General features: G+C 48.7%; 1 long non-coding RNA gene across 1 annotated transcript in view; it reads right to left on the reverse strand.

The window, feature by feature from the left end:
- Positions 1-20,170, reverse strand: part of LOC121849784 — a 41,798-nt gene extending 21,628 nt beyond the window's left edge. Inside the window, exons 1-2 of the long non-coding RNA XR_006085338.1 lie at positions 20,053-20,170; positions 4,265-4,352 (exon numbers count right to left, since the gene is read on the reverse strand). This is a non-coding gene — a long non-coding RNA (uncharacterized LOC121849784). The remainder of the gene's footprint in view (positions 1-4,264; positions 4,353-20,052) is intronic.
- Positions 20,171-20,473: the final 303 nt, after the last annotated feature.

The raw sequence follows: 20,473 nt of genomic DNA on the forward strand, positions 1-20,473 counted from the left end.
CACATGGCTCGAGCAATAGTAATAAATAATTCTTGCATTTGACACGGCGCCTTATCCTCATCGTCAAGACGTTTCAAAATGCTTCACAGGACGTACAGTAAAGTGAGGCGGCTGTGTGTTTTGTGGGCGAGATGCGATAGCCAGTTCACGTACAGCAATGTCCCGCAAACAGCCATGGAGAGTGAGTGACCAACCTCTTTTATTTAGGGGATTGTTGGCCAGGACAGGACACTGGGAGCGGAAAACTCCCTTCTCTTTTTGAATAGCGCCATGGGATCTTTAACGACCACCTGAGCAGGCAGACAGGACCTCAGTTTAACGTCTCATCAAATTCCGTATTCCCGCCACCCTCCGGGTTCAGTTACTTCTAAAATTCTCTTTTTACACCTGCGAGAATTTTGCAATTTCCCCCAAAACACAAAGAACCTTCCAGAGCGCAGAAATCCCTCCTAAGATCATTCCTGTAAACAAGTCACTGGTTACCCAATTGCCCAATAAAAGGAAATAACTTTTCCTTATTTACCTTGGCGCGCGGCGTGTGTGTGTGTGTGTATGTCAGCTCCCGAGACATTCATCTGACCACAAGGTAAGAGACGTGCAGAGTTCTCAGTATTCAATATGGGTGGTGGGGGGGGGGGTTGAAGGAATATATTGGTCATCCAAACACAATACTATCCATTCCAGTGGTGGGGAGGCAGGGGGACAGGAAATACTTTGATCTATTACTCAATAGGTAGCATTGCACCGTAAGCGAAATCTAGACTTTATCCTCCGTTTCCCCCCCCCGCACCACATTCCTCGGCACCAATAAATCTGCTGTATAGTGTCAACCGTTTAATTAATTTTTGGCCGAGATTTTAATGCATAAATTAAAGGGGAGCGGAGACCCAAGGCTTCCACTGAACAATCAAACTGCAGCAACAACTTGGGCTTGTATAACGCCCCTCACGCAGGATAGCGTCTCGGAGCGCCCTACGATGGATCCCCTGCGGGCTTGCTAACAAATAGTCACTTTCACTTGACTGGAATTACCGCACGATAATCTCTTCGAGGTGTTTCTTCACGTGGAAAGAAGCCTGCGCCACACAGTCAAATGCTTGCCGTGTTCGGTCCTTTTATAGGCGATTAAACGCCAACAATTATCTCCCTCCCTCAACTCCCAAAGCACACTCTGAGGTCCCCTCCCCCTAGGCTAGGCTCTTGCCAACCTGCACCTAATATGCTTTGGAATTAGGTAAGCAGGGTGTGTCCCTCCAGAGAGAGAGAGGGAGCCATTGCACATTCCATCCCAGAAATGGAAATCTCCATGTGTAGGTGGTGTATCTGTGGGGTCATCATAGACTGGTTTGGATATCCTTAAGCACGGCAATGAGGGGTGCTGTCCACCCGTGTCAGACACCTGGCTGAACTCCCCCCAAAAAATACTATTACTATAGTAAGATCATAAAAACCTAAGAAATGCTAGACGAAAATAAGACCAAGGTCAATCTAGTATACCTTCCACCTTCTGGCGGTCACGTGCACATATATCCCGAACTACCTACTATATCCCTTACAGTACTAATGATAAATTAACGTCGCCCCTGGGAATAAATAGTGCGATTTTTATAGTCAATGGGTTTAAAGAGTTAAATAGGCAAGTGAATTCCCTTGTTGTTGGCTGGCGAGGCAGAGGGAAAACATTGACACAGGGATCAGCGTGAACAGCGCACACACAACCAGCACAATGCAGTCTTATCACCAGGCGGAGAGTGGCGGACTGATTTGGCAGTCGAGACACCATGGGGGAGGAGAAGGTGGGATGACCGGGACTTTTCCAGCTGATAACACTCTCAGGGTCACAGGAAACCCTCAATGTTGCACTCCTGCGCTGGGTAAATCCAGGTGGAGGGTTTCGTCAATCCTCTGTAAAGTTAATGATAATAATAATAATCCTTACTTTTGATAGTGCCTTATCAAGTTGTCGAGGCGTCTCAAAGCGCTTCACAGGATATTGGGCAAAATGCAGAAGCCAATTGCGCTCAGCATTGTCCCACAAACAGTCGTAGATTGAGCGACCAAATTAGTATTTTTTTTGGAGGGATTATTACTCCCGGAAAGCATTCCGCCAATCAACTAACAGCCTGGTTCCTACTTTTTGTTAGGTAAACAAAGTCGCGTGGAGTAAAGAAACTTGTCTAAGGTTTCGCCCCGCCTGGGAATTGCACCCTGGTCCTCTTGCTTGCGAAGCGAGTGCTCCAACCACTAAGCTACGGGACTCCAGAATAGAGCAAAACTTGCTCTGAAAGAGGAGCCAAACCCAACAGAAGTGAAGTGACAAGATGAGAAATGAGAACATCGGCCTGGATGGCCAACACTGGATCACAGAGGCAAGAGTGTTAAAGACCGAGTCAACCACATCAATTTAGGGACGGCGCTGAATATTTTTCTGACATTTCTTTGACACTCGCTGGTCGGTTTTATTCTCGGTTGTAAAGAGTTTCCAAGGCAGCGGAATAAAAGACTCAGACTTGCCCTGAGACGGAGCCTTGGACGGAGGGAAATTCCGCCCCAAAGTGTTTTGCTACATCAATCTTTAAAAGAATCATAACTCATTTGCCTACTAAAATCGCTGATCACTAATTAATCCTGCTAATGTATAACCTTGAAACTCCGCTAACACTCAAGCACTTTGAAGCAGGAAGGGTGACCAAACAGCTTAACTCTCCAAAGTGCTTCACGTTGTCATGAGAGGCGATTCACGAATATCCGGACCTGAATTCTGGGACTTTTTTGTGTTTTTCTCTCTCTTTTGTTTTTATCTGCTTCTGTTTCAGCAAATTATTTTCGTATTGAATAATCATACGGATTTAAACTCAGATTTGGCTGGCAGATAAGAGCTTGCCAACGCTGGCAGCAAACTGGCACAAACAGGGGAGGGAGTTAGTGAGTGGGTGGTTGGGTGGGTGGGGGAGGAATGTGGAGAGTGTGAGGGAAAGTCCTCTGAAAGTCCTCGGCTCCCAGCCAATCTCAGCCAGTAAAGACCATTTTTGTTCTGAAGTATGAGACTGTCACAGATGAGCGGGAGCTACAATAGCACAAATAAAGTCCTGAGATAACAGCTAATCAGACTGCACTGGAGGGTGAGGGTGAAGGGAAGACAGTTGGGGGGTTTGGGGTGGGGGGGGGCGGGGAGTGAAGCACTTCTCGTTTCACTGCTCTCACAGAGTAAAATGCAGCTCAGAGGTACTGAAGCCTGGAACAATGCTGTACAGTGTTTGCCTGGATCGGGGATTCCTCTACTTAAGGGAATTCCCTGTGGGAATTGCAAGAACCAGCATTGACCCCTTGAGGCCACTCTGTGTTTGGGATTTGCAGAGAACGCTGGAAACAGGCGCAACCACTGACGCTGGCTACTTCCCACAGGGTTACTGCTGGTTTTAACTTACATTTCAGCGAGGCTGGGAGAGGGCGAGGGGGAGGGAGCAGGGCAAGGAATGGATCTGTTCCCGTCAGGAAGGGAAGGAGGGGAGCAAACAAGGAAAACAGCGGGAAGAAAGTGAAGGAAAACAGAGAGCGGGAGTCAGGAAATAGCTGCGGCAAGAGGGGAAAGTCGATATGTAAAGTGCAGAATCTAAGATCTCAAACAAAACAACGGAGGGGAAAAAAGGGGACACGCCTCGCAAATCTGGTGAAACACTTCAAGAGACGGGGGACACGATTTCCAAAGACGTGGACACAGCAATAATGATTATAATAATCCCTGCATTTGATACACGTTGTTGAGACGTCACAAAGCGCTTCACGGGATATACTGTAAAGTGTACTGACTGTGTATTTTGTGGGCGAAACTCAGCAGTCAGTTTGCGCACAGCCCTGCCCCAAAACCAGCCATGAGACTGATTTTACTTGGGGGATTGGGAGAGAGAGAAAAAAAACTCCCTTCTCTTTTCGGAAAGTGCCACGGGATCTTTAACGTCCAGCTGAACAGGCAGGCGGGACCTCGGGTCAACGTCTCATCCGAAGGACGGCACTTGTGGCAATGCAACACAATACAACAGGTCAGAGTGCGAGAGGCCGCTCACATCTTCATTCTCTGCGGCCAAAACCCGCACACCTGTCCTGTGACCCACCCCAATCCTTGCCAGGCTCCACTGGCTCCCCGGCTCTCACCCTCACCCACAAATCCCTTCATCCCTTAGCGCCCCCTTACGCCTCTGAACAACACATTTCAACAGGTGAGGCAGAGAGGTCAGACTCAGGCTACACACCAGGTGAGATTTACCTTTCCTTTCAGTTGTTGCCACACCTAACAACCGTCCGTCCCCTTCATTTACACCGCGAGGCTCTCCTGCTCAGCTGTGTTGCGTTACCTGTGTGCAGAGAAAGAGGTGGAGGGGGAAAGTTTTATATATATATACATATACATATATATATATACGTCGCGAGAACCTTGTGTCTCTTCATCAACTCTTACAAAATGGGTTTATTTGGACAACTGGCGAACTGTTAAATACCCAACACTGCAGGGAAACAAACAGTTTCTAAAAATTTAGGACTTCAAAATTTTCCCAAATTCTACAGCGCCTTCTGCTATCACTCTGACGTCGAGAAGCACGAGAGATCCCGAGCCTTGCAATCGGAAGTTCTCTCCGTTCCGGTGCCTCTATCCTCTTAACTGAGTGAGGACGAGGAGAGATTTGCCACATGTCCCGAAGTAAGATCTGCCCAGTGGCGGATTCTTAACCCACTCGCTGAGCCCCGTTTGCTGAATGACTGTAAAATGTACATCCCTTCGCAGGTTATGGGGTGGAGGGGGACACTGGACAGAGGAGTGGTTCTCCGCAGTGAATTCTCGGTCAACGCCGGCTCCACGTCACGGGAGATTCCTGTCAGTGAGTCAGGACTTCTTACCGACTCGACAAATAATACAATAATAATCCTTGCATTTGATATAGCGCTTTTCACGTCGGGAGGACGTCCCAAAGCGCTTCACAGAACACACTGTAAAGTGAATTGACTGTATATTTGTGGGCGAACGCGGCAGCCAATTGCGCACAGCAATGTCCCACAAACAGTCGTAGATTGAAAATGACCAATTTATTATTGCTTTGGTTTTGGAGGGTTATTATTAGGCTCTGCGTGGAGTAAGGAAACTTGCCCAAGGTTTCGCCCTCTGCCTGGAATTGAACTCAGGTCTTTCGCTTGCAAAGCGAGTGCTCTAACCACTGAGCTACAGGACTCCACAAAGTGTCGTATTGAACCCAAGGAATATTATAGTCCACCTCATCACATTAGCTCAGGAACACTCTCATTCCCAAACCATCCCCTGCCCCACCCTGCATTTTTCCAACATTTTTTAAAGCGAGTCCACACCTGACTCCACGCAGCCCCGGTGACTGTGATGATGACGCAGAACCTGCTCTGTTCGGGCAGACAATCGCTCAGTGACACAGACAATCACCCGTTCCCTTGCGCGAGCGACGCTGTGGCGAAGTGTCTGTCTCAAGCGCACGGGCGAACGGACGGGCTGGCGGGCGGGGTTGGGTGGGGGGGGGATACGAGGCAGGAGAGAGTTGGGGGGGGGGGGTGTCTGTGATTGATATGTGACTGAAACCATATGCAGCGCCGTGACTGCAGACTCCTCCCATCCACCTCCCACTCCCTTAACCACATCCTTGGGTTTTCTTCCTCGTGACGAAAAGGCTAAATATTGCACACAAGAGGATAAATATAGCTCAACACCCACGGACTGTGACTTGCGTGGGCCGGAGGGGCAAAGGGTGCGTGGGCGTGCTGAAACACAAGTCTTTTTTTAGGTTTCTCTCTCTATTCTCACTTCCGCTAATACTTTGTGACACGTTAGACAAGTTGCCGACAAGAATGAATGACTGACTTGGCTTTTTAAAAACACACACACACACTCGGACACACCGACACAGGCGCACAACCACACACTGACACACACACACGGACACAGCATCTCTCATTCACACAGGATGCTACGTTTGCTAACAGAGCGAGAGCAAATCATTGCGTACTTCACACAATTTCTGTTGCTTGCAACACTTCTATACAGCGCCTTTCACATAAGGGAGGCCATCTCAAAGTGCTTCACTCTGCTGGTGAGCAGGAGTGGGGTGGGGGGGGGGAGAGAAAGGTGATGGGGGTAGAGGGGAGAGCGCGCGGGAGAGTGGGATCAGACTGCGTGGCAATGAACGAGCGGTGTAAGCCTGATGGGATGAATGGCCATTTCTGAGCTGCAATGGTTATTACGATTGATTTTCTGAATCCCTGCCTCAAAAGGCCGTGACGTCAATTTCAAGGCATCTTAAAGGTGACCACAACCTCGCTGGCTTAGCCTTACAATGGGGTTGGGGGGGGTGAGGCGGAGGAGCGGAACAATATTACTGGTGCGTGTGTGTGTGGGGGGGGGGGGGGGGGGGGGCTCACAAGCTATTTTTGGAGTCAGGATTTGTTAAGTGCAAGCGGCAGCGACCAATGCATTTCAGGAAGGGTTTAAAAATAGACAGTCGGAATCAGGGGTGGAGGGGGGCGGGCGAGGGGGGGGTGGGGGGGCACGATCTCTTAGCCACTTTTAAAACGAGAGTTGAAACAGGAAACTGTTTCTCAGACAGGGACTAAAAATAGTAACAGTCTCAGCTCGAAAGTGAGTACGAAATAGTGTGGTCGAGAAGTTCCGGCTAGCGTGTAACCTTTTCCATTGAGAATTTCTACCGGGTTTAAAAAACCTTAGGTCTCAGTCTGTGGCTCAGTCGCTCGCTCGCTCACGCTCTCGCCTCCAAGTCAGTAGGTTGTGGGTTCGAGCCCTATCTCCTCTCCTCACCTCACCCACCCCCCTCCCCACTATTCCCCCACTATCCCCCCCCCCCCCCGCCACGCATTGTCGGAGTGGATGAGACGTCAAACCGAGCTGCCCATCTGTGCCCTGTTCAGGTGGAGGTTTAAAGTTCCCACACTGGACAGTTGGAAAAGGGAAGGGAGTTTCTCTGCCCCGAGAAAATTGGGTCATTTATGTCATGGCTGTTTGTGGGATGTTGCTGTTTGTGAATTGGCTGCCGTGCTCTCCTCCAAAATACATTTGCGGTAAATCCTGTCAAGCATTTTCAAACGTCTCAACGACGTGCTAAAGCGCAGAATTGCACGCGAGGATTACTATATTACCCGGTAGCAGAACGTCAGCTTTGGGTGTAACACCATCGATTCCGATCGCACTCACTCAGTAACAGGACAGCTTCCCACACACAACATCAGGGTTTTAGACATACAGAAGGAAAGGATTTAAAAGAGCCCTCAGATAAATAGTGATGGACAAAGACAGTCAGAGAGAGAGGGAGAGAAAGAGAGACACACACACATGGTGTGTGAGACACACACACACACACGCATGCACAGAGTGAGAGGGTCACACAGACAGTACAGACACACACACACACACAGACCTGGAGAGAGAAAGAGCTCTATTCAGGGCCGAAACACCTCTGTGAAGCAAAGCGCTCCAGAACTGAGCGCTTTGAAAATATGACAGAAAACGGAAAAGAAGATGGATAGCTGGGAAATCGCAAATTGCAACGCAAACGGTTCTAATTAGTGGTTTCTTTGTTTTATAAATATTTTCAAACACTGAACTTAAAAAACGAGAGGAGAGCACCGGGCGTATCGTGTTAAAGCCAGTGTGCCAACGGGTGCCCAAATATTCCACTTCACTTAACGGTGGTTGTAATCAAACAAGCCGAGCCATTGATTTCTCTTACTGGGCGAAAAAGCTGACGCAGGTATGTACAGCACTGCTGCCGATGGCATCTTTAAAGCCCGATCAGTAAGTTACAGTCTCGAGCTTCTCTACACAATGTCCCTCACCATCCAAACAAGACCCTTCTCCCCGCACCCCCACCGCCTCCCCCCCCACCCCCACCGCCCCGCATCCAGAGACGTTCGTAACACCCCAATATTTTGGTGCTGTTTGTTTTATTAATAGTAATAATCCTTGCATTTGATATACATGTAGCGCCTTATCAAGTCATCACAAAGCGCTTCACAGGAGATACTGTAAAGAGGATTAATGTCCCACAAACAACCATGAATTGAGTGACTGATTTTATCTAGGGGACTGTCGGTCTGGGGTATCTTTAACATCTGTCCAAACAGGTCATAGATGGGGAGTGGGAGCTCAATTTAACACCTGGTCCGAAGGATGGGATGTTTGGCCACATTCTGGGCTAATCTCTTCCCAAACTTGGAGAGACGTCACCAGCTCCTTGCACAGTCCTCACCGAGCAGCCAAAGACCAGCTGCTTGCTGTAAACCTCGAGGGAAACTCTCATCTCGAAGCTCGTGAAAATGTTAACGACGTTCGGCACTTAAATCTCACCAAAAAAGGCGACTTCGAAATAAAACTTCAAACACTCCCCACCTGTTATAGCCCTCACATCCAACGGGAGTTGCACCCAATTAACTAACGATTTCATCTTTCGCCAACGCTGCAGCAGTGATAGTAAACGATTTACGCGATTATTATTACGATTTCCGTGTTTAGCTCCAAAATTACAAACAAGCCACTCACTCCAAAATCAGATCCACGCACACAGAGCTGCACAATCGTGGGTATACACTGTTTGTACACGGTGACATTACCAGTGAGCAATTCTATATAGTCTGATATTAGCAGTGAGTACCTCTATATAATAATAATCCTTGCATTTGATATTGTGCTTTTCACGTCTTTTAAACGTCTCAAAGCGCTTCACAGAATAAAGTGAATTGACTGTATATTTGTGGGCGAAATGCGGCAGCCAATTGCGCAGAGGAGTGTCCCACAAACAGTCGTGGATTGAAGTGACCAATTTATTATTGTTTTTTTTCTTGAGGGATTAATATCAGGCGTGTGGAGCAAGGAAACTTGCCCAAAGTTTCACCCTGCCAGGTATCGAACCCAGCTCTCTCTCTCTTGCAAAGCGAGTGCTCTAACCACTGAGCTACAGGACTCTATAGAGGACGTCTGATATTAGCAGTGAGCACCTCTAAATAGTCTGATATTAGCAGTGAGAACCTCCATATAGTCTGATATTAGCAGTGAACACCTCTATATAGTCTGATATTAGCAGTGAGAGCCTCTATATAGTCCGGTATTAGCAGTGAGCACCTCTATATAGTCTGATATTAGCAGTGAGCACCTCTATATAGTCTGATATTAGCAGTGAGCACCTCTATATAGTCTGATATTAGCAGTGAGCACCTCTATATAGTCTGATATTAGCAGTGAGCACCTCTATATAGTCCGATATTAGCAGTGAGCACCTCTATATAGTCTGATATTAGCAGTGAGCACCTCTATATAGTCTGATATTAGCAGTGAGCACCTCTATATAGTCCGATATTAGCAGTGAGCAGCACCTCTATATAGTCTGATATTAGCAGTGAGCACCTCTATATAGTCTGATATTAGCAGTGAGCACCTCTATATAGTCTGATATTAGCAGTGAGCACCTCTATATAGTCTGATATTAGCAGTGAGCACCTCTATATAGTCTAATATTAGCAGTGAGCACCTCTATATAGTCTAATATTAGCAGTGAGCACCTATAGCAGAGAGAAAAGAGAGAGAGACAGAAAGAAGAGAAAGGGTCTGTCTCTATATTCCATGACTCTGCTGTCTGCATTGGCCGAGCACTCTTGTTGCGGAGCGAGTATCAGAGTTCGGCCATGATATCGGATCTCCCACAATTGTATTTTGTTAAGAAATATAATTAAAAAAAAATAAAGGTCAGACCTAAATAGATGGCAGCATTTTAGGGCTCAGCAGCCTGTGCTCACTCTCAATATTCGCTGGCACCAAGTCGGGAGTAATATTTTTACGAAAGAAAGAAATGTTAAACAAAAATGGTCAGGAGAAGCAAATTGGCCTCAGAGGAGCAGAAATGGAGACTCGTAGCCAAGTGGTTAGAGAGCTCGCCTCACAAGCGAGAGGACCTGGGTTCGATACCGGGGCAGGGTGAAACCTTAGGCAAGTTTACTCCACTCGCCCCAGTTAACCTAACAGTAAGTAACAACAACAACAACAAGATTCCATTTAAAGTAAGTTGTTAATCGAGTGTTAACCCAGTTGTTGGATCGATTGGCAGATTGCTTTCTGGGGGTAATAATCAATCCACGACTATTTGTGGACACTACTGTGCGCAATTGACTGCCGTGTTTCGCCCACAAAATACACGGTCAATCAATCCACTTTACAATATATTCTGTGCAGCGCTTCGAAAGGTCTCAATAAGGTAATAAGGTGCTATACCAAATGCAAGGATTATTATTGTTATGATGATGATTAAATGTGACCGAGGCTGGCTCAGTTGCTCATGCTCTCGCCTCCCGTGTCTCAGAGTTTGTGGGTTCAAGCCCCCACGTTGGGGCTTCAAGCTCAGTACCTGTTGACTGACTGACCGACTGACTGACGCTCCAGTGCAGGGAGGGCGGGGGGGGGGGGGCTATAGAGTCCTTTATGTGGGGGTTTGAACCCCCTGAGCCGCGGTGAGAATGAGGGCCACACCTGGGAGCGAATCTCTCACCGTTATCATATCTCTAGCGAGCCAGGGCAACAGGGCAACAGTTGGGTCTTATTGTGAACAAACCTCCTGCTATTAATAGCCCTGAAACTTTTACCTCATGATGGCAACAGAGAGAGAGAACCCAAATAAGCAGTCTAGACCGAGAGTTCGTGGGAGGCTTCGGTGATTTTTGTACCCCCACAAGTTCTCAAAACAGCACTTGACTAATTTAAATCCAGTACCAAGGATTTCCTTCACAGCGCTCTCACAATGCAGTGACACATTACCGTAATGTTTTCAGTTGCAATAACAATAATATGTTGACTTGCCTTACATAACCTTTGGAACACCAGCAAACAGCCTGTTCAATTTTTTTTTTTTGGGGGGGAGGGGGGTCAACACATGTGGAAACCTGTCACCATGGTTAAGGGTCTCTAATCCAAATGGTCACTCAATCCACGACTGTTTGTTGGACGCTGCAGTGAGCAATTGTCTGCCTCGTTTCGCCTACAAAAAAAATACCCAGTCAACACACTTTACTGTGAAGCGCTTCGAGATGTTCAACGGCGTGATAAGGCGCTATATCAAATGCGAGGATTATTATTAGTATTATTATTATTAATAACCCTTGCTTTTGCCGTTGGAACCAACAACAATGGAGCGAGGAGTGGAGAGGAGAAGACGGTGGGATGGGATGGGGATTGCGCGGAGCTTTTTATGGAAGACATTTCGCTACAGAGGTTTTCATGTCAGAGGTTTTTTGGTCCCCGAGCCTGCACCAAATCTGGCTTTCATTTCCCCCACCACCCCTCTTCCCCATCGTGTCCCTCATCTCCGCCCACCCATTTCTCCTGCGGGGGCCAAGTCAGGCTCGTATGTAACACTAACTGGGAATGTGAGCGAAACCCTCTCGAGTCCAAGAAAACAAGAAGAGGAGACAAAGCAGCAGGGATTTCGCCACCAAGGAAAACACAGGAAGAATGTAACAGTGTGTTAAACAAACACCTCTGATTCAGCAGCGATAAAAAGGAAAGTGGGGTTGGAGTTCAGACGCCGCTTTCACCTGCCGCGGAGATATCGGAGGAAACAGAACGCCGACTTGTCCTCCACTGGCTCATGTCACCTGCGCTGGAATATACACCGAACGGTAAACGTCGGAGCAACACAATGCGGTCACTCAGTCCACGGCTGTTTATGGGACGCTGCTGAGCGCAATTGACAGCCGCGTTTTGCCCACCAAATACACAGTCAACACACTTTACACTATATCCTGTGAAGCCCTTCGAGACGGCTCAACGACTTGATAAGGTGCTATACCAAATGCAAAGATTAATATTGTTACTTCTCCCTCAACCCCACCATAGTCCAAAACCGCTTTAAAGCCCTCTCTCCGCTCTCCACTCACCTCCGCTCGGACGCCCTATTAGGTTATAGCTCCATTAATACCCGCAGCGGGGGCTGTCAGAGCCAGGTAGGGGTGGGGTGGGAGAGGGGGGAAGGGGACAGGGTGCGGGGCATTGGATCTGGAATTTCGGCTTTGCTCGGCTGGAAGGCCCTTTTTGGTAACTTTTCGCTTCTCTAGTTGGTGGTAAGTTTTTCTTTTTTTCTCTCTCCTCTAAGAAATCAATTTGAGGCAGACTTGTTCGGCTGCCAGAGGGCTGTTAGCGCACCGTGGGCCCGGATCCTGCTATCGCCGTGCGTCTCTGGGCTGCAGATCATTTGGTCGCTCGGTCCACGGCCGTTTGCGGGATGCTGCTGCGCGCAATTGGCTGTCGCGATTCTCCCACAAAACGCAGAGTCAATCCACTTTACAAGATATCGAAGACGTGATAAGGCGCTGTATCAAATGCAAGGATTATTATATGATATAGTGTCACCGAGCCCTTCCCGTGTTTATCCTCTGGCCCCATACACCAGACACAACCTCTAGTTATTCCCCTGTTAAAGGCCATCTGAACGCTCTGAACAGGACTCCTCCTTGCCTCCTCTTCCCCTCCCACTCGATATCTCCCTCAAGATCTATCTACGCGAAGGGTGCGATGCAATCGCAAGTTATTGTTTTGCTCGGAAGAGGAGTTAAATCGAGCTCCCGTGCTCGTGCCTTGTCCAGGCGGATGTGAAAGCTGCCCGCGACACTATTGGAAGATATTATTATCTTATTATTACACTATTATCGGTTTCATGGCCGATAATTCCCCCGGGTAAAGAAAATAAAATCTCTCGTTCACTTAACGGCTGTTTGCGGGGCATCGCTGAACACAAACTGGTCGCTCAGCAAAATACACCGTCGCTACACTTGACAGTAAAATCCTGCGAAGCGCTTCGAAACAACGACGACAAATTAAATTTGTACAGCGCCTTTCATGTCGGGAGGACGTCCCAAGGCGCTGAAGATAATTCAGTAACAATCCACGTCTTTTCCCCATAATTTAGTTTCACAAATTATTCTCTCTCTTTTACACGGGCTCTAAAGGCAAAGTGTACAGAGTTCCTGGGTCGGTTGGGTTTAGATGGAGTTAATGACAGATAATAATAATAATAATAATATTCCTTGCATTTGATATATAGCGCCTTATCATGTCTTCGAGATGTCTCGAAGCGCTTCGCAGAATATACTGTAAAGTGAATTGACTGTGCAGTTACAGGGACGTGTGCACAGCAAAATAAAACGCACGCCCACAACGGGGCCGAGGGCAAGCGACACAACATTTCGGCAAGATGGCAGAAGGAACACGCTCCGAGCCAACAACTGGGGGCAAAATCTCAAACAGCTGTGTGTGCCATGTCGGCAGCAATCGCACAGGCGTAACCACGGCAACGCTTGCCGAATCTCTGCTGCTGGATGTGTGTGCGTGTGTGTGTGTGTGTGTGCGTGTCCTCGGTATCTCGGCAGAGGGCGAGGATGTCAGGCGCTGAGACAAAAGCAGCAACAGGGAGATTCCAGATCTAATCCTCGATCCTGACCCGTGTCGCTAATTATCCATCAACTGGAGGCCAACGCTTCACTGCCTGAGAGACAGTCAGCTACAGCTACAGCGACAGCGACAGCAATCTGTCCACTCGCACCAAGGCGCCCAACGCCAGAATCGGCCCAGACATAAAGACGGCTCCCATAACCAAGGCTGTGCCAGCCAATCTCTCCCTCCCTCTCTCTCTCTCTTACCCGCTGCTGAGCAAGCACCCTCCCTCCGTCTCTCACGCACACACACACTCACTCCTGGGTAGGACGCCTACTCCCAAAATTCACGGTCAATCCACTTTATAATATATCTTGTGAAGCGCTTTGAGATGCCTCAACAACATGATCAGGCGCGATATCAAATGCAAGGATTATTATTATTACAACCTCCTCTCTCTCTCTCTCTCTCGCGCACACTTACCCACTCCTAGATAGAACATATTCTAGCCCACCACCCCCTGCTCTCTCTCTCTCTCTCTCTCTTTCCATTTTATTAATATCAAAGCTATTACTCCTTTGAACATTCCCCACCAAGTGACATTGGTTCTCGCCAATCTGCATCCAATATACTGCGGGATTAGGTAAACAGGATGCGTCTTTCTGTGGGGGGAGGGGGCAAGAGAGAGAGAGAGTTTGCATTTTATCCGAGACATAGGGAAATTCCCACATGTCGGTGACATACATATGTGGAACTCTCAGTCTAGTTTGGCTACTTACTCTTAATCACAGTGAAAGGTATCTGCATGCGTCAGACAAAAAAAAAACACTACTCACAGTCACTACACTTGACAATATTTACTGTGAAGTGCTCTGCTGTAAAAATGTACGTTGTTTCCTTTAGCTCAGTTCCAAAAACGGCGCCAACTTATTTGCTCTCTTACACGGAACCCGAAGTGAGCAGTTTCCCGGTCAGGTGTGGGGTTAGCCAATGGCAACGACCAAGCTTGAAAACGTTTCTCTGACGATTTCAGTAAAAAAAGGATGAATTGGTCCCTTCTCCGCCCACAGCGAAAGGCAACGAGAGAGAAAGAGAGAGAGAGAGAGAGAGAGAATTCTCAATGAATCGTGCGCTTAGTCATAGCAGGGAAAAGAGACAGTGAATCATTTGTACCGAGCGACATCGAAAAGATGAGCCAAAGTTGTAAAGAAGTTGTAAAGAGGCAGTGGCCTTGTGGTTTGTATCTGCTATTTATCCAACCAACATGACCAGCCTCACCGTGAGCCAGACTGAGTAGTTATCACACCTAAGTCCAATCCATTCAACAACAACAAATTACATTTACACAGCGCTTTTCACGTTGGGAGGATTTCACGAGGCACTGAACAATTGAGGGGGGTGTTGGCGGTTAGAGTCAAGAGGGGCGGCGGCGGGGAGGGGGGGGCGAGGAGGGGGTATGATAACCAAAGACATGGTCGAAGAGGAAGGCTTTCCACGCCGAACCCGAACCCTTCTCGTCAACTGAACTGCACGTCAACACTCCCCTGAAGCCCTGCTCCCTGGCCCTCACATCATCTCCCTGCCACTGTACGAAAGGGCCAGTCTTCGCTCACACTGCTGTTGGGCAACACACAGTCGGTGACAAACGGTGTATTGGTGGTGGGGTGGGGAGGAGAGCAGGGAGGGGGTTGGGTTCATCGTGCGAGACGAAGAAAGATTTGGAACGTTATTCTAACGTGTTTTTTATATGCAAATCACATTCGTGTCGTCCAGTACACAACAGGAAACAGAGCTGCTCATCTCTGCCGTCTGGTCACAAGATCCTTAACACCCACCTGAACAGAGCACAGACGGGTCGCTCTCTTTTTAGTAACCTTTCGTCTGATAAATCGGGGCTCTTTCCTCGTTCCCCCCTCCCCCGTCACTGCACTGGAGTATCAAGTGGAGTGACTGTATATTTTTCGGGTGAATCGCGGCAGCCAATTGCGCTCAGCAGTGTCCCGCGAACAGACGTGGATTGAGTGACTAAATTATTACGATTTTTGGAGGGATTATTACCCCCAGAAAGCGATCCGGCAATTGACTAACAACCGGGTTCCTACTTACTGCTGGGTAAACAGAGGCGTGTGGAGTAAGGAAACTTGGCCAACGTTTCGCCCTTCCAGGGACACACATAACACACTGACACACACACCCCTTCGCCCTTAGTCGCTCCCCAGTACTGAGCTGAAAAGTCAAAAGATGCATCAATCCACTATCATGTCAGAGGTGAGAGCGGAGCCAGACTCAGACCCACACGGTGAGACTGCCCAATGCCTGGAACCTGACTGACAGACTGATTAGTTGATTGACTGACTGATTCTTTCCTTTCAGGGCAGGTTTGAAATAACCTTTCTTTTTGAAAAAAAAGCTCTAGGGTAAGGTGATAGTAACGGAAATCCTTCTGACCTTTGTATCGGGCGTTGCATTTTGTTTTGCGGATGGTGACAATTTTTTAAAAATTATTTGTTACAACGTGCGTGACTGTGCTTTCCTTTTCAGCTTCGAATTTCACTTATCTCCTGAAAATATCACACATGTTAACCAACATCCCCTCCCTCACACCCTCCCTCACCGAGCCAGAATGTCTCCTGAGTTACACTGTCCATCACGGCTGACGCAGGAGCAACACTGGGATCCGAACCGCTCTCAAGGTTCCAGCGACCTTATAAAAATCGCTCTTGCGGTTTATAGCGTCGTCAGAACCTCCGACTGTTGTCAGGACGCTAATGACATATCCCCAAACACAGGCGCAGAAGGTGAGGACTGTAAGTAACCAGTGATAATATAATGATAATCCTCGCTCGTTCCCCACGCCCCTCTCCAACGCTACGCCGGGCTGCAACTGAGGTAGTCCGACACCCGACAGACCGCAAACTCCTGATCAGACAATAATCTTCCTAATTATAATTAAATGAGAACACGAGTGCACCCGTGTGAGTAGCACACTGGTGCCTCCTGGTGGAAAGATAAGGGAGGACCTGTAGGCTGTGAAGGGCTGGAGAACTTGCAACCAATCTCCCACCTCCCCAGACATTCCCCACGGAATTCCAGCCGGGCCTCAGCCCGCGAGGATATTTCTGACTCAACTTTTCAGAATTGTGGAGAATTCTCCGTTCCAGCCATACCTCGCAAAGTAACCGACCTTCCACTGGATTCAAGGATTCACTGGGGCCAAGTGCACCATGTTTGGAATCTCAGTAGTTACCCCCAACGCACACTCTGGAGTTCCCAAGCCTCGGTTCTTGCCAACCTGCGCATAATACTTTCCGGGATTAGGTAAGCAAGATGCATCCCTCCAGGGAGAGAGAGAGAGAGGGAGGGAGGGAGGGAGGGGGGGGAGAGAAAGAAAGAGAGCTGAACAATCTATCTCTGGGATTTCCATGTGCAGGAAAGGGTAGATGCATGGAATTCTCAGTTTGGTTTGGAGACTCTTAAGCAGCGTCATGGGTTTCCGCTTGCGTCAGGCACCCGGTTGACCGAAAAACAATGCAAACGTACAATACAAATGGGAAGCACTTTGGAGACGTCTCAACCAAGGGATAAGGCGCTATATCACAAGCACGGATTATTATTCAATTTACATTTACAGCACCTTTCACTGTGGGAGGATGTCCCCAAGATGCTTACAAGTACACACAGAATGTATTTTAAAAAGGCGGGGATCGGTGGGGGCAGGGGGTTTTATTCCATCCGGATCCTTTGGTTCACGGATCCCGGTCAGCTAACAGCAGGCGATATTCACTCGGCAACTCTCCCTGAAGCGCGATGGAACTCTGCTTCCCGACGGAGGTAGCGGGACATCGGCAAAGAAAGAGACACGGCATCGGAGGACGCCAGCCTGCAGCTGCCCGGCACCGTCAATCATGGCACCCTGTATCGCCGGAGGCTAAACCCGTGCTCCCGTGGGTACCCACGACAGTCCACCTGGCTCCCAGACACGCTCACCCGCGCCTATAACTTCATACATCGTGCACGGGCGCAGCAGGTCTGAGTAGCTAACGATACCCGCGCTCAGCCAGTCCCTCGCTCTGGGCTGTGTAGCTAACGATACCCGCGCTCAGCCAGTCCCTCGCTCTGGGCTGTGTAGCTAACGATACCTGCGCTCAGCCTGTGCCAATCTCCCCAGACCAGGTGGAATCACAGAGCAGGGTTTGCTGCCCACCACCACCACCACAATGAATCAGCAAGAATGAGTTTTGAGTAAACGAACCAGGCCTCCAGTTACTGAGCACTGGCTACACCGGCTTCACACACACACATACACACACGGTGATGGAGGCATCCCATCACTGCGTGCTAAATAAATGGGCGCTGTGCAACACACGCATACATAGAGACAGAGAGACACACAGATACACACACACACACACACATATATATATAGAGAGAGAGAGAGAGAGAGATAAACACACAGACATAGACAGACACAAACAAACACATAGACAGTCACACGGACACGATACACACAAACAAACAGACACACAGACAGACGGACACACAGACAGAGATACAGACACACAGAAGACACACACGCGGTATGTATCTAAAATCACAAGTGTTAGCAGGAAATCAACTGGAGCTTGTGACGAAAAGGGAAAACGGCACACTGACTGCACACAAGCCTTTGCTAATCAGCAACGGTGCCAGGGCCTGCGAGGGACGCTCAACCTGCAGTGAAGGGGTTAAATAGATCACAGCTGAGAGCAGCTATACCCAGTTACAACCAGCTTGCTCGCTGGCACCGAGCAGAGACCAAGGGCTGCATATGTTAGGATTTCAGTTCAGGTCCACAACCCTGAGCCACAGTCAGCTTTCAGCCCAAACCCAGCCAGAACTTCCTGTTACAGTCCTTCAGTGCCAGTCTCTGGTTCCAGAAACGTTGTTCTAGAGAGCCAGAGAACGAGAGCGAGTGAGAGGGAACGAAAGCGAGAGAGAGAGAGAGAGAGAGAGGGTGACATACACACAGAATGAGTGACAGTAAGAGAAAGGAGAAACACACTGCGCTGATCGCTTACTTTCACAAACAAACAATAACTTGCGCTTATTCAACGTCTTTCATCAACAACAACAAATTACATTTGTGTAGCGCCTTTCACGTAGGGAGCCTGCCTCGAAGCAGCTTACAAAGACTGAATGAGCGAGGGGAGGGTGGGGTAGCAGGCACGGTTTAGCGGGCAAGGGAGAGAAGGGGGGGGTGGGGGGGGGGGGGGAGTCATGCCCCAAACGATCAACAATCTACGACGTCCAAAGCACCTAAAGGAAATCACGAGCCAGACACAATTACTGATGTACAACACAAAGCTTTACATCAATCGCCGTGCCTGGAAAAGCTGAAGCCGTGTACAGTTAGATAACCTTACCTCAATTGTATTAGCCATTTACATCATTATTTATACGATTTATATTGATATATTTACATTGGCGTTCGCCTAAAAAATACTCAGCTATTGCACTCCACAGGAAACCCTGTGCTGTGCTGTTGGGACCTGAAGTGAAAGGCTCTGTGTTAAATGTGAGGATTATTCTCATTCATAATAATCACTGTACTATTAGTGTTTACAGTCGATGCATTTTACAATACATTCTGTGAAGCGCTTTGACACGTCTCGACGGCGTGATAAGGAGCTATATCAAATGCAGGGATTGTTATTATGGTGCCCATGGAACGAAGAGGGTGTGTTATTTGCAATACTGAATGCAAGGTGAAAGCAATCTAGCGCTCGAGGGGTTAAAGCACAGCGCCCTCTCCCTCTCTCCCTCTCTCTCCCTCCTTCCCTCAATATTCTCGTCAATTCACTGCTGGGAGCTTCACACAGTCAATGCTGATCTTGAAACGTCTTGAGTTGCTGTGCTCAGCTCTTTCTCAAAGGTAGGCACACACGCACGGGCAGGATCACAGAGCGACACCAGAGGAGAGCGAGACGAGAGAAAATATAGGTGTCTCTCTTTCCATTCCCCCACCCCTCCCCTCTTCGCAACGGTGAATGGAACCTACCTCTCTCTCTCTCTCTCTCTCTACCTCCAGTTAGCATCTGAGTCCTAGCATCTGAACATCTCGTCACCAGCACAATTTATCCACCCCAGCCAGGCACCTGCTTTCACACAGAAACCTTGCGCTGCAGGCTACTGGGTATCAGTTGGGGGGAGAGAGAGAGAGAGAGAGAGAGAGAGAGAGACAGAAAGGGGGAGAGAGAGAGAGCGAGGAAGGGAGACCGAGAGAGCAAAAGGGAGAGGGAAAAGAGAGAAGGAAAAACAAATCAGTCTGAGGTGAGTGAAACGGATAAAGGATTTCTCTCCATCTACCTTTTTATCCTTCAACGTTAAAAAATCATTCAGCTCCGAAACCCCTCCAAGGACAGTAAGGGGGTGGGGGGCGGGGGGGGGGGGGGTCAGTGTATGTAGCCAGGGTAAGGCTGGAAAGACATCATCTGTGTGTATACGCGCGCGCGCGCACAAACATATATGTGTACACACGCAAATGCAAACAAACATGAAAAACACACACACACCACACGCAAACGCACACACGCACACGCACACACACACATACGCACGCACGCTTGGCTCTTGCTCACCTGGGTATCGTGTGTCCTCACAGCTGGGAGCTCACTGGGCTCCCCCACATGTTGTGTGACTTGAGCAGCCTGTTATTTACTGAGAACGCCCTCCGCCCAGGGCTCTCGCCAAACCATCGCCGGCAGCTGTGCTGATCTGCTCTCTGCGGCTCAGCCTCCACATTATACTTCATGTGTCGCTGCTTCGGCAGAGAGCGCTGCGCACTCATAGGCTGCCGCCCACAGCCGGAAATGTCAACACTCGAACAGCATCAGAGCTGCTTTTTATAATGAAGAGAGAGAGAGAGAGAGCTGGTGCAGAGAGAGTCAGCTCTCTCACACACACACACACACACACACACATGCTCCTCTCTCTCTCTCTCTCTCTCACACACACACACACACACATGCTCTCTCTCTCTCTCTCACACATACACGCGCA

This window comes from Callorhinchus milii, unplaced genomic scaffold (assembly GCF_018977255.1).
Source record: "Callorhinchus milii isolate IMCB2004 unplaced genomic scaffold, IMCB_Cmil_1.0 Scaffold10, whole genome shotgun sequence".
Classification (NCBI taxonomy): Eukaryota; Metazoa; Chordata; class Chondrichthyes; order Chimaeriformes; family Callorhinchidae; genus Callorhinchus; species Callorhinchus milii.